Source organism: Ambystoma mexicanum, chromosome 4q (genome assembly GCF_040938575.1).
Source record: "Ambystoma mexicanum isolate Mex_15411 chromosome 4q, UKY_AmexF1_1, whole genome shotgun sequence".
Classification (NCBI taxonomy): domain Eukaryota; kingdom Metazoa; phylum Chordata; class Amphibia; order Caudata; family Ambystomatidae; genus Ambystoma; species Ambystoma mexicanum.
The window spans coordinates 1,283,448,254-1,283,463,690 of NC_090928.1; the positions used below are offsets into that span (position 1 = coordinate 1,283,448,254).

General features: G+C 44.1%; 1 protein-coding gene across 3 annotated transcripts in view; it reads right to left on the reverse strand.

Annotated features, from left to right (window-relative positions):
• Positions 1–15,437, reverse strand: part of LOC138468368 (uncharacterized) — a 61,536-nt gene that overhangs the window by 7,048 nt on the left and 39,051 nt on the right. The gene's annotated exons all lie outside the window — the stretch shown is intronic.

A 15,437-nucleotide genomic window follows, 5' to 3' on the forward strand; every position in this document is an offset into this window, starting at 1 on the left:
CTCGTCAAATGACATTGACAGACTCATTCCACAATGAGTACAATACACAAATTGTGGAATTTATCTTAAAACTGAATGTCGGTGTGCAAGCCCTAGTTTCTGCAGCAATGGATCTTAAAAAAATAGGAATCTAGATATCTCCAACTCTTCCACTCTTGCTGCATAATGGAAATCTCCATGGCACAACAACTTTGCTTGATGAAGGCAGATCAACTGTACCCCCCCCCCCCGTAGTGTGATTCCTGTTATAGGTACAGCTTACCCTCAAGTCAAAGACAAAGTGGCAGAAAATAACGATAAGTTAAAGTTAATGTCCTTGTTACCGGACATTATTACTGAGGTTTTCCAACATTTTATTGTTTCCGACAATACACTCTAGGCAAAAGACCGGATAAAGTTCTTCAGTTGGAACATTCGCAGACCCCCGTCATTCAGACATGGGGCCACAAGGGAGCTGATCTTTGCAGACTTCGATTTTGTTTTCTTTCAGGAAACTTGGCTTATAACTGAGATATACCTGGATGCTTTTACTATTCTTTCTCCATTAGCAATCTGTGCTATGGCGGTCGCCCTTCTGGTGGCCTTATGATCGCTATTCGTAATTCTATAGGATCTCACGTTCTGTGCTTCAGTAATGACATCCGTGGTATCTTAGTCCTGAGATGTATGTATGGTTGGATGGGGTTCAGTTACTCGCAGCTTACTTTTATGAAATATATACTGGAATCCTGAAATCTGTGATCTTTCCTCTTTCATGGAATAATTTTCGGCCATTTTGACAGACCTGAAAATCCATTTCCCCGACAACCTTTTATTTATTTGGTGGGGGACTTTAATGCCTGTTGTGTTCCTTCTGTAAGGCGTGTATCTAAATCTAAGCTCAGTAATAGTAATGGAGAAATGTGGGACCTCTTTTTTAAGGAATGGAATTTAATCATTGTTAATGGCAACATTCCTTCCGATTGCCCTCCTGCTTGGACTTGGTCTAATTCTAAAAGTTCTTCCACAATAGATAATATCATTGTTTGCAATTACCTGTTTCAGCATTGCCAATAGTTAAATATGGTTTTTATGTCACACAGTGACCATTTTTCTTTGCAATCTGCTTTTTCGATTGACCCTTATGAGCCTATAACATCTTATGATACTAAAGTATCTGTGAATATGCAAGGGAATAGGGTTGCTTGTTTTTAAAAATGTGGTCGGTTGCTGAATGACAAATTGGATTCCATTGTAAATTACGGCCAAGAATGTGATTTGGAAAGGTTGTGTTCCTCAGATGATTTTGTGAACTTCATTTGGCACCTGAATCCACCTAGATGTATTGCAGTGACTCATGTAAAAACCCATATACACACATTTGATGAAATGACCCATATCAAAAAAAGCTTTGAAAAAGAATCTGCCTGACCTAAAAATTGCACAGCATGATAAAAATATGTACTTTTCAGAGAAGTCTAAATTATCTAACTACTACAAACATTGGTCACATGGCCACAGAATATTAAGTAATATCCAAGATGGGCAAAATATGTGAACATCTCTTTTGCCTCTACATGCAAGAATTTCTGGGCCCTGATTAATACTAAAAATGAGCCCAAGGTTCACACCAAACAACGATAATTTCTTCATAGACGTGGGAGACATATTTCATTGATAATACACAGACAGATTCCTCCTCTGAAATCATCCATGAGCATAAAACACTATGGTCCTTAAAGATTGTATAAGGAGCATAATCATACATTCATCTCAATCCCGTGCTGCACGTCCCAACGGACCCACAAATGTCATCTTTCAAGTTCAAGCTGATCCAACCATTTGGGCAGTCATACTTAGTCATCTTTTTAGACAGATAGGTGAGACCCAGCGATTCCTAACTTCTTGGAAACAAGCTATAATTATACCTATCTATAAGAAGGGCCTTAGAACAGATCCTGCAAACTACTGAACGATTGACTGAATATTGTCTAAACACCAAGTCGGTTTTCGCAAAGGCCTCTCCACACTGCTTAATGGTACAATAACTAATACCTTAAAGGCTCAGTCCCAAATGAAAAATGCACAACCAACATACATCGCACTGATTTATCGAAAGCCTTTGATCTGGTCAATAGGTCAAAACTTTGGCAAAAATCACAATCTTGGGGCATTCTTGATGACCTATTTCATGAGAACACCACAATTAAGATCTTACTAAATCAAAACGGGTCGATTTATCTTCCTCTATCCCCATAGCCAAAGGGGTAAGGCAAGGCTGTCTTTTGGCTGCTCTTCTTTTCAATCTATACCTATCTGATCTGGCTTCTTTTCTACAAAACGTCACCTTTGTGTTCCCAATCAGACTCAAATGCAAAACCCATTTCTCTGCATATGTGGATGATATTGCCCTCATTGATAATACTCCTGTATGGCGGCAACATCTTCTTAATGCTCTCGAGGAGTAAGCAACTAAAAACGAGCTTGTTGTTAATCCAAACAAATCTGCCATGCTTGTGTTTGACAAAGCTCGTAAGAAGACACCCAAGTGACCCTGGTCATTAATTCACCAGACCAGAGAAGCACATTAGGTATTTGGGATTTAACATTCGAGCTAATCATTCAGTGCTGGACCTGACTAGAGAACTTGAGAATAAGGTTTTACAATTCACTTGTCAGATGAAGACATTATTTAATTCCTTCTGTAGATTCTCATTAATGCCTCTTATTAGATTCCACAAGGGCAAGATCCTCCCCTGGATGTTAAACGGCATGGAATGTAATCCCTGTGCCAATCAAATCAATTGGCATCGGCTAGAAGGCCGTATATGGAAGAACTCTTTATTGCTACCGATGTCCTTACCAATTGCAAAATTAAGATAGGAGTTGGGTCTTCACTCCCTGCAATCATATTACCATTGGAAGGTTCTCGCTCTTTATAGACTCATCTTGACTCATCTTAATTCCAAAAGAATGCTCTCTGTATGCAGATCTTCATGAGGAACATTTCACACATCAGAATACTTATTGGACACCCTTACACAATGATGCCGAAATGATTCTTCAAAACTCTGATTGCACCCATGACACTCTCAGAAAATCCAGATAAGGTAAAGCGTGCCTTGCTGCGTGCCGATTGGATTCATACTACAGCACTAATCAGCACTCTGAAGTACACCAAAAAATACACACCCTGTGAAAAATCTAGTAAATATGTCCTCCCATACATCAGACGCTTTCCAAATCCAGCTTGGCAAGCCGAATTATTAGGTTTTTGATTAAATTTGATTAAGACCAACGAAATGCAATGTATTTGGCAAAAATTAGATCCTTCTGCTGCAGAATGTACTCTCTGCTCTGAGGGGTTGATACAGGATTCTCGACATTTGTCAATATCCTGCTCTGCCACCTACCCCCTCAGAGTAAAATACTTTGCACAATTTGTCCATGACCCCACCTGGCTTATTACTCAAGCTTTTTGGTACAGGATATCATCTGGTAAAAAGATTGCATTATCTATTGCTTTTCTAAAATTCCTTAATGAACAGAATTTCATCAAAATATCTGTGTGATTGAAAGTTGAAACTTGAACTTGTTTGTGTACCTATTTAGTTGGATTTTATTTCATTTGCTATACAAGATTGTAATTTTCTTTGTTTTATTTTTTGTATCATGCTTGGTTTTGTTTAAAGAATGTGTAGAAAGTCCTCTCATGTGACTAATGCACAATAAAAAATTTGTTTTAAAAATGGGAACTGCAGCCACACGCTTTGCATCACTGATCTGGCTCGAGGTACATCAGCACTCCTTGATGTGTTTTGGTCTTGTGTACAGTTTGCATATCAACAATTACCTCCAGCCTGGTGAAGGGTGAGCAGTCTCGCTACATTACACGTGCCTGTCCTTATTGTTCCCTCCGAACATCTGACACTTGCCCGCCCAACCCCTAATGCTGCGTCTGTGCCTGTTTTGTCCCCTGTGTCCCTTGCATCACCAGACATGGACACTTTGTTGACTTTGCCTGAATGTGGAGGAGTGAAATTGTTGACTAAAACTAAGAGATCAAATTACATATCCCCAGCATCTACAGAAGCTCTGATGAACATTCCCAAGCAGTATCATCTAAGAGGCGACTAGTCAACAGAACTGAGATGTTATTTTCTTGATGTTCAAGCAATTGCAAATTTAAAGGGGCTTTAGGTCACCCGCTACAAGCTTTTACTATTTGTAAATACTTTGGAAGCAGCTTTCAGTGCAATAAAAGTAGAACTGAGGGCCCTGAGGCTCATGGCTCTATAGAACAGGTACACCTACGACCTACTCACAGCTATGGAGGGGAGGGCGTGTGCCAGAGATTGGTAGCACATGCTGTACCTTTGTGTCTCCTAACGAATCAGAAAATAGGATTCTTACATAAACAATCGCAGCATTACATCATCTAAGCGGGGTCATGGAGAAGGAAACAGAAATCACACATTACCCTTCGTTGGACTCTCTTTTCTCTTGGGCGCCATTATGGATGAGCATAGCTGTGAAGATCCTCATGCCACTTTTTTTTGTTTTTGTTTTATTGATTATCTTTTATACCTGTCAGAAGCTCTGACGATACTGTTCTGCTAAGATACCAACAGCAGCTGCCATGATGACTGTGACACTGTCCAAGGATAGGAGCAAGGCTAGGACCACTGCCATTACATAGCACATGGGTACTCGGAGTCAGAGATGGATCTAGGGTTGGTTGGGACTCCAGGAGCGGCCTTATGTCCTCCACCAAACTGGCATGAGCAGCGTGTATATTGTGGAACTGGTAGGGGGCGGGGGGGGATGAGCTGGGTTTGGTCAGTGGAGGAGTATGTCCGCAGGGGGACTAGTATGAGAAATGTTTGTTTGGTCTTGTTTCCCCAAGAAGATGTTTTAGAAGTGCAAGCAATTGGTGCATTAGTTAATGAATTAACTAAAGGAGAAAATGTTGGGGTGGTCAATAAAGTTTAATAGAGAAGAAGGGTGTGTGTTGCGCATGCCATATTGGTGACTGGGGTAGACACGATGTTAGCGGCACGTATCTAGTGTATTTAATGGGAATGAAAGGAGTGCTACTATTAGTGTTATTTTGTGTATAATTGATACATTTTAGATTCACCCACACGTAGCAACATAATGACAAGTCTGCTGATACAATGTCAACATAATGTAATCGTGTGGCGTGCAATGCAAAACCTAAAATATGGGAAGCGCGGAACTTCATATGCAAACAGTTTGGGACTGTTGGAGGAACAAGGGGTACATAGCGAATGCATGAATCTGGATACGGTGCCATAATTGGATTTGGTGTAAGCCACAGAAACCTGGAGTGGCGAGATGAACTCTGTGTGACCTGGGATGCTGGTTGATAGAGTACGAAGGCTAAGGAGAAGCTGCAAACTGCATTCAGGCATTTGCGAGAACATCAAATGGTCACTTGCAGCCATGCAAGGGTTAACGACTTGGTGCTATTGTGGAGATGAGATGAAATCTTATATATATATATATATATATTTGCATTTCTAAAGCGCTCACACAGCCTGTGGGTATCGAGGCGCTGTTACAGGAATTGTTTTCTCTTTCTTTTGTTGCATAATTGTTTGTCTTAGTTGCGTATTTATAACACGCTTAAATACCCAGCGGTTTCTAAGCACGGACCCGGGGATCGAACCTGTGTTGCTTTGTGTCATCTTGCTTCCAAGGCGAGCATATTGCCGCTGAGCTACCCTCCCGGGACATTCCTGAGTACATTGGAGTTTGTTATTCTCTTCCGGCCTGAAATCCCTGCACTGGCTCCTAGTGGCAGCGAGGATTAAGTTCAAGACCCTCTGCATTGTCCACAAGGGATTCTGGGGTCTGGGGCCTCAACACCTTCAACTCGCTCTTCCTAAATATCTTCCGTCTTGAGCTCTTCGCTCATCCGCCTCCAACTCCCTCATGGTCAGTCGCTTCTCCAAGCAGCGAGTTGGTGGTCGATCTTCTGCTGGGGCCTCTCTCTGGAATAGCCTCTCTGAAACTTGAGGAGAACCGTCTCCGGTTCCGGAAGCACCTCAAGACCATCCTCTTTTTCTTCTGCTTTCTCTCCTCCTCTCCTATGTTGATCTCCTGGCTGAATCTGAAATTGCACTGGTTACCTGGCTACCCTCTGAACTCGTGCCCAGGTCCCCTCCCCGCCCAGTTACACACCTGCACTGCCCCCCAGGCAACCCTTGCTCTCTGGAAATGTTTCTGTATCCCTACAGCCCCTACCAACACTTGCCCCTGATATCTGCACTTGTCATCATACTTTTATTTATTGTATTTATTTTTTTACCGTTATCCTATGCACTGCACCCTGCCCTTCCCACCCACTTTTTTCCCCTTCCACCCTCCACTGCACTTGCGCAATCTCAATGTCACCTGGCCTAGTAGGATCATTGTCTCTGTCTTGCCTTTGTTTCCCCTCCCTTGCCTCGTTGCACCTTGAAACACTTGTGTATAGGCACGTTATTAATGCCATATCATTCAGTGATAATGGAAGTCAGGCCACCTGGTAGGGTCGTCTTGAGGCCAGTTAATAATCCTGGTGCAAAGGGTGCTTAAGGGCAGAGTTAGTCAATGTTTTATGGGTGGCAATCAGGTTCTCAGAAATTACTAGGATGTGGCCAGAAGTCATGCATGCTGAAATGGTAGTCATAATAAATTAGTGTGAAATAGGAGATCCCAGGGACGCCAGCAAGTCTGGGCAGATAAAATGGCTACCAACAGTCCAAAGGGAACGTGTTTGTCTCGCCCCGCCTCATATTTTAGAAGTGTCCTTGTCAAGCCATGTGCATCACGACCGGGCTTAGAGGTCCCCAACCAGATGGGACTTGTAATAAATTAGGTTTGTTGTGCGTGAATATGTAATAATGTCCCTGCTGACTACAGAAAGATCCCAAAAGTTCATGCAAATATGTATTGAAAAGAGTTGAATGTATCATATGGGAATACGGGAACTTGGGGGGGGGGGGGGGATTAGATTTCTTTGTATAGGTTTGAACAATCATGTTTGGAGGGATGACTTTGTAATAAAATATGTGAGTGTGTGTTAAATGTTGCAAAATGTATATAATGTGCAACCTTTGTGTGGTTCAGAGAGAATCAGGTTATTTTGACTACAGCATAATCTAGCCCCTGCCAGCCGTTTTTACAATAAGCTTGCTTTACGGACAAATGTGCACTTGCTTCTTATGAGGTGGGTCTATTTTGAGCCAGAAGATCGGAGGTTCACCCACACACCCTCCCCAAACACCCCATAGGCACAATGTGAATTTGAGTGTCCGGCCAAGTGTCATTTGCGCTGCCTCTTCAGCACGTGGTACTTGGCTGGCCCAGATGTTGATGAAAGCCAATGGGAGCGGTGCCCTAGGCTTCCATGCGCCGAGCTCCCAGGGGAGTGGTGGTCAATGGTGGGTCAAACTCCTGGTCCCGCAAGTGTGCAAGAGTAAATTGCAGGGAGTGCACGAGGGACTCGGACATAGCTTAAATCCCCTCATTTCCCTCATGGACCCTTTGGGACAGAATGATTAGGGCAGAGGTGGTACAGCCTTGTGCCTGTGCACTCCTGCGGCTGCTGGCCTGGGTGCACTCACGCAGCAGCCTCAACTCAGTGAGTGAGCTGCTGCTGGGCGAGAGTGGTCATTGCCCCATGCCTGTCCTCCATTGCACATAGTCACGCATCCATGTCGTGGATGCTGGGCGTGGGTGGAGGAGGGGGATGTGCAGTGTTGCCAGGCTGAAAGACTGGGTTGGGTAGGGGGTGTGGTGGTAATTCTCCATGCTGTACCTTCCACAATGGCCTGGTGTCTACTGGCCTTTAACCTTCAAGACTGTACAATACCGAATAAAGAAAATCTTATTGCCCCTTCCATGTCAACCAGGAATAAAAAAAAATATTACAGTGGATAAACATTTGCCTTTCCTCCATCCCCTACTTAAGCCCTCCTTAGCCTCCTCTGACCCATCAGAATTGGTGGACCTTTATAACAAAACCTTGACTACATCGCTTGATAGCATTGCCCCTTTAAAATGAGCAAAAACAAACCTAAAGCACACCTGAACTCGTGGTTCACCCCCAAACTCAAAGCTTTAAGAAATGAAAAAGGGAAATGCAAACCATCCTGGAGAAACACACCCTCCATAGCCAATAAAGACATCATGCTCAAAATCTCAGCCAGCTACAAAGACATTCTGCTAGCAAAAAGGGATACTTATAACAATAGGATTGAAAAGGCAAGTTCAAGTTCTAGAACTATTTACTATTCTAAGAGAACTTGAATCCCCCATCCCTACCATTGAGAACTGCAGCAAGGACAAGACTTGGTGCACCAAAATTTAAGAAGCTCTAATCAATAAAACCACTCTGCTTCAAAAGAAAATAGCAGCCAAAAAGCAGAACCTGATACCTCAGCCTGCTAAACCTAAACCTACCCCTATCCTCCCGAAACCACAGCAACGCTTCAATTTCACATCAGTGTCCACCCAGGAAGTAATTAACATTATTGCCTCACTTAAACCCTCCAACTGCCCAGGAGATTCCTAACCAGCATCCGTCATCAAAGATGCAGCCAAAGAACTCGCCCCATTTATCACCACTCTCATTAATGCCTCCTTTCACACAGGCACCATTCCAACTAACCTGAAGAACTCATGGGTACTCCCACTCTTAAAAAAAAAAAACACATTAGACCTTAGCATCCTCACTAATTTTAGATCCATCCCACTGAACCCTTATTTCTTAAAATCATTGATAAGGCTGCCTACAACCAGACTCAAATGTACCTAGAGACCCATAAGCTACTCGGACTAAGACAATCTGGATTCAGACCCCAACATGGGACAGAAACGGCCCTGATCGATTTGAAGATCCAAATCAATGACCTGAAGGACAAAGGGAAACCTGCTCTCTAGCTTCTGTTGGATCTGTCGGCCGCCTTTGATCTGGAAGATCACAAGGTGCTTTGCAGACACTTATCCACTGCGGCCCACTTTTCAACAGAGGCAACAGCGTGGATCCAATCCTTCCTAAACTATAGATCCATGAGAGTCTTCTCAGCCTCAGCAGCAGCGGAACCTATCCCCATCTCATGCGATGTCCCACAAGGTTCATGTGTTTCACCGACTGTGTATAACGTGTTCACCAAACCATTGTTTGATGATCTGGACCATTGTGTCACCAACTATGCAGATGACAGCCAGATCCGCCTTCCCCTAACAGGAGATTACGACAAGGATCTTGCTCTTGTCAATAAAATCTACCTCATCATTCAGGCCTGGATGGCCACTCACGGCCTGTGCCTGAATTATGAGAAGACTGAATTACCCCTTTTGGCCTCTCCTGCCAACATGGAGAAACTGAGTAACCAGCACCTATCTTTTAACATTGATGGGAATGACATAAAGCTGGTTAATGTAGTTAAAACCTTGGGTTTTACCTAGACTCCTCCCTGAGTTTGCGTAAACAGATTAGTGCAACAGCCTCAACATCATACACTTGCAAGCTTATTCATTCTTACAAACGCTTTCTCTCCTCGAAATGTTACATCACCCTAGCTCGAGCGCTTGTCTTATCAAAAAATGATTACTGCAATGCACTTTACCTAGGTGCCAGCAAGTACATCAACAACAAACTACAGATCCTGTTGTATAATATCCTTACAACGGCCCTGGGTATCTCCAGACGGCAACATATCTCAACCACCAGACGCAATAACAATTGGCTTTCCATACAAGAAAGAATCCAACTCAAAACCGCGTCGCCGATTTATAAATGCCTTAACTTCACTACCCCTCAATACCTGGCAGGTACATTCTCCTAAAGAAACCCCATTAGACCCACAAGGACGTCCAATTCAGGCTGCCTAAGGTTGCCGAGGTACAAATCTAAAAGAGCGGGGGGTAGCAGCTCCCAGTTATGGCTGCCCAACTATGGAACTCCCTCCCCCACCACTACAAACAGACAAATCCTTTTAGAAATTCAGAAAAGGCACCAAACAATGGCTGATCCCCAAAGACGCCCCGCAACAGACCCCTAACTCGGTCCATGTATAGTCATACTATACCTGGTTACTCCCACCCCTGCCTGCAGGGACCGACTATGCACTCACCTGTGCGCTATATGACGAGGGAAGTTTAGACCCTCTTTTCCTATACCCCATTCCTGCCTTTACACTTGTATTTAATTATATATATCCATCGTCAGTAATTTTGTATGTACATACCTTGCCTCAGTTCAAGTTGTGTATCGCTATGGATGTACCCTGCCTTTTTGTATATATTACTCTATGTACTGCCTACTCTATAACCATGAATATGCATATTCTTGTAATGAGCCTTAGGCTGTGGCGCGCACTATAAATAAACAAACATCTAATTTTTGCATTTGGTGGGTTTGAGCTGTTTAATGATATTATCCAGTTCCTTTAGTGAGATTGTCGTAAAGTTAAAAACAGGAACGGAAGAGGATTTCTCATAAACCCACTTTGATGTTGCATTTTCTTGACTCAGGTTATTCTCAGTAGTTGTGTTTATGATTTTTCTTCAGTTTATCCTACAACGCTTGTTGCATCAAGTCACACCAGACAGTGTTATTTTTAATACATTTTTCAGTAGTGGTGTGGTTAGTTAGTTCCTGCTCCTTTAGGATGCTAAAAGGCGCTTTAGTAGCCCACTGGGCATTTCTAAACCTGGTATTTTTTCTTTGCTTCCAGAATTGCCAGTTTGTCATTTTCTGTAGCACTCTTATAAGTTCCAAGGGAATCCATCGTTCTGTGGATTTTCCAAGTATGGAAATACTTCAGAGTAAGGGCTTTCATGCATTGTAATTCTGGTGAGAACCATGCATTCCGCTTGCGCTCTGCCTTCGGTGTCTTTTTCTTGAATGGTGCTATGATATCAGCGATACTGATGAGATTAGAAGAGCTAGCCCTCTTCGATCTGTTTGCTCTGATGTGTGCTTCTACATGTAGATCTCACCAACTCCCTGCCCACTGCCTAAAAGAAGGTGAGCACCTTGGTGCCATTTGAAAACACTGATACCTAAATATTTGTTCTCCTTGTTACCTTCGTATTATCCACCAGCACCAAGCACCGTGAGCCTGCCCTAAAATGGCCGCTCCACATAACACGAGGAAGGGGTCACGTTGCTAGGCAACGGAGCCCCTTAAAAATCTGTGCACATCCACCGACCAGGCGGAAGCCGACCCGCAGCAGTGAAGGCCTGCATAAGAAAGGCCCTGTTTTTTGCCCGTTTGCGTGGCGTGGCCCAGTCTCTCTGAACAAATTACATCAAGGTAGGCTTTTCACCTGCTGTCTCCCATCCGAACCACTTGCCTAACTTTTCAGACTCGAAGGCCTTAACCATCCTCAATCTGTTCCGCTGCAAGGGCCGTCCTACAGGCTAACATATCTGGCTGAATGATGAAATAGACCTGCGCTGATTCGTCCTCCAGATATTTTATTCACTCACATGCAGACATACTGTAAAAATGCAGCACTGTGTCCGGCCCTCACTCCTTTGTGTGGAGTGTGCATCGTACCAATAACCGCCATGCTTATTTTAATACTTGTGTAAACCACATTGCCATGCAGGAACGCAACTCACTCTGCCCCTGCTCTTAACGGTCCGCTCCTAGGGTTCACCGAGCACACCTCATCAAATTACGTATGATTACTATGCACTTTGCATATTAGCAGCATATTACTAGCCTACTCAATCTATCACACTGACTGTATGCCTTATCCTGTGCCACAGCACTGCGCCCAGCCTGGTCTGGTCTGCGCCACTGCCAATACTGCCGGATCGTGTTACTTGTCTTACTCGGTGCGCCCAGCCAGGTCTGAGCCACTGCCAATACTGCCTGATTGTAAGACTTGCCTTATTCTCTGTGCCCAGCCAGGTCTGAGCCGCTGCTGATACTGCCCGATTGTGTTACTTGCCTTATTCTGTGCACCCAGCCAGGTCTGCGCCACTGCCAATATTGCCCGATTGTAAGACTTGCCTTATTCTCTGCCACACAGCACTGCGCCCAGCCAGGTCTGCGCCTCTGCCAATCCTTTGTCCTGATTCACCGCTCCTCCCCCTTCTGTGCTGCCCCATCCTTCAAATGCATACAAGCACTACTCCTAGGCCGACTCCCTCACTCCATCGCACACACAACCACTATACTCTGTACCCAGAATATCACTCTTATCCAAATTCTCCTCCTTACAGCCCTTTCGCTCACCAACATAATGCTACCCACTAACTCCTACACCCTGTGCTCCCCGAGTAGCGTCTACTGTTAAAACAACATAGTCGTCTATTATGAGGCATACTGTCAACCATGACTCATGTAGACATAACAAGGCACATTCTGGCAGTGAAGAAAAATCTGATTCCAAGAATGTATGGCCTCTAGTTCCACAAGGCCAAGCTGAGGACCACCCATCATCTACTGAAGGGCTGGGGATTTCCCCCTCCATGTAACACAGATAAGACCATGGAACAATCATACTCAGGCCATGGTCTGTCTGGATGTTCCTTAATGGTTCTTCTCTTCTCATGTGTTTGCATGTTTATGACTACTGAGAGTGGATTTAAGGTAGTCAATTCTTGAATGAACATTGAGGGTCGGAGGGTTGAGATAGCACAAATTTGTTGGGGGCTGGTTTTGGGTCCATCAAGGACTGCACCACATCATATCCCAAGGATAAAAACAATTCTAGTTCTGACAAAACCAGTGCCCTGGTCATTTGTGACAACAAGTGGAGTTTAGCCAGATTTAAACTACCGCTTACTGGAAATTGGACCGTCGCTATGTCGCAGGAGGCAATAAGCCTCAGGCTAGGGATCTCCCAAAACAAGGCCAGGATTTGAGGTCGATTTAATGTCAGCAAGACTCCATTTGGGAAGGATTAACGTATGCTCTTTCAGCAGATTTTCCCAAAGTACTTAGTCTCTTTTTTTGCCTTTTTCGAAGAGATTTAATTTAGGTGCCAACCCTGATCGTATAAGCTGGTATTAGTCTTCCCCTTTCGCTCCTTCCCAAGCAGCTCAAGGGGGTGATGCAGAGAAGCTAGAGAAGCCCAATTTCCATTTGGAGCAGACTCCAGCATAGTCTGTCCCCTATCCGGGGATATAGGACACATTGAATCCTCCTTGTTGTTATGGCACGATTTGAGGCTCCTCTATTGTAATGTCAAGAAGGGGCTCTGTTTTTGATTTCTTAATCCCCTTTTTTTTCAACCATAAAACCCCATTTTTATTAAACTAAACCCTTTACCATCTAAAAAAAAATGCATTAGATGCTTTTTTTTTTTTAGTTGGTTTGGCTGTTGATGCTTTGGTTGTCAATGCAATAACCGGATACCGGTGCACTCATTTGATTTCCTGGGCATCACGATTCTGCTATTTGCACATCAGAGCGCTGGGGTTTTTGGAGACTAGTTGCATGTAGGCTATCTCAACTAACCCGGGCCTGGATCCAGTTTCAATTTTCAATTTGGGCTCCAGATCCCGTATTTGTAAAATTGGCACCAGTTGCTGAGCCCTCCTCTGTAATCTGATCTGGCTTTCCTCTGGGTGTTCCAATTGCTGCTGCTCGTGCGTTTACCAATGCAGAGGTTGGCGAAAAATATTCCATATAAGCCAAGCTTAAGTCAGCTGGTTCACCCACACTCTCCATGTCCGAATACACTTCCATGATGCTGTGATCCAAACTTGACAGATTTTCCAGTGGGTTTCACAAACTTGTCAATTGGGCCCTATAGCCCTTCCGCTGAGCCCTTTGTTTGCTTATTTAACTTCTTTGCCTTCTCAGGGGGCACATGATGGCTCTTTGCTTGCATGTTCAGCAGCTGTTCGATTTGGCGGGTTGTTAGTTACAACCTCCTTGATTCTAAGGGACTGGCTTTGGTTTGGTCTGCAAACAACCTCCTCCATTTTAGGGGGGAGACCTACTATGCCATAAGTTCCTCATGAAACTCAGTGAGCACTTTGCCCTCGTTTTGGGAGAATCCTCTGATTTTTGGAATGCGTTGGTTTTAAACTGAACCATTATGTTTCCGTCCCCACTGTGTTTACTACCTTGTTCTCCATTTTTCGCTGCTCAGTTCTTTCAGTCTTTCTTTTTTGGAGCGAGGGGCTGAAGGCCAGAACTAGTACGGGCTTCTTGATCCACACTCCTCCTGACTGTGGTACCCCTACTTTGCCTTAACGTTCATCTTGGTATTGAACCCTTCGATGGATGAAACCCTCCAGAAAGGCCAATTTGGAGGACAAAGAAGTTAGGAGGGCACGCGGTTTGCGAAATTCCTCTGAGATTGAGTCATATGGATTCCCCATCCAGGAAAGGGTAAAGTTCAGAGCATGAAGGGCAGAGACTTGTTCGGTACGTTGTGTATGGTAGTATGCATGTGGATGGATCCCTCTTTGTTTTGAGAGGAATCCTGCAGTGGAAGGTCCAGAGGTGAAGGCATGTGCTTAGGGTCCAAGGACTCTTAGGCAAAAAACAGTGGGGATTGGGACAAGTTTTAATCTGTCACAAATTGAGGCCGTGGAGAAAAAAAACACGCTGTGTTTCCAAGATTGGCTCAATCTGTTGTGGCAAAGCATTTTCCTTCTGGATGATCTCTTTGTGCACTAGCTCTGCGGGGGTCTCTATCATATTTTTGTTCGTAATAATACAAGATAGTTGTAGGAACGCAGTGTCTGTCAAAGGGGGGGGAAGCACTGGCGAAGCCGGGGGGACAGGGGGATTTGTTTCTGAAAGTCTGCCTCCTGATCAGTTATCCCAATGTGTGCAGCCAGGTTTTCGGTATGGGAGATCTTTGCACCACTCCTTACAGAGTATATACTCATTTGTGACAGGCTGGGTGGATTGAGCAAGTCCGTACAGAGGGAGAAAATAGAAATAAAAGCTTCATATCGATGCAAGGAGTACTTGCTATGCTAAGAGTACAAGAATAGTTCAGCAGGCACAGCGCACCTGTGTGACTCACTTTACTCACCAGCAAGCGCTCCTTCTCTCCCCTGGCTTACATCCACTGCCTCTTTGACAACGTCGGCTCGAATGTCCCCTAGGGTGATGTAACTTTTCCATAGAGCAGGGCTGGGAACATCATGGAACCAGCAGGTAACACACTTGCAACAATCCACTTCACTGTAGCTGCAGGTTCTAGCGTGGCTGCTCCGCCTTCACACAGAGACTGTAGAAAGACTTTGGTTTGGACTGTCAGTGTAGAGCTACAATAACAGTAAACCCACTTGCTGCACTTCCTGGTCTAACTTTTAATTTGTGTCCATTGATCATTGATACTAAAGTTCCTATTTTCAGACCGTTGATTGACATTTATGACTTTTATTTTGGCACCACTGTACTATTGTTTGTGTTGCAACTTTATTAGCTCACACCTCTCGTGAAGTTAAAGCCCATCCT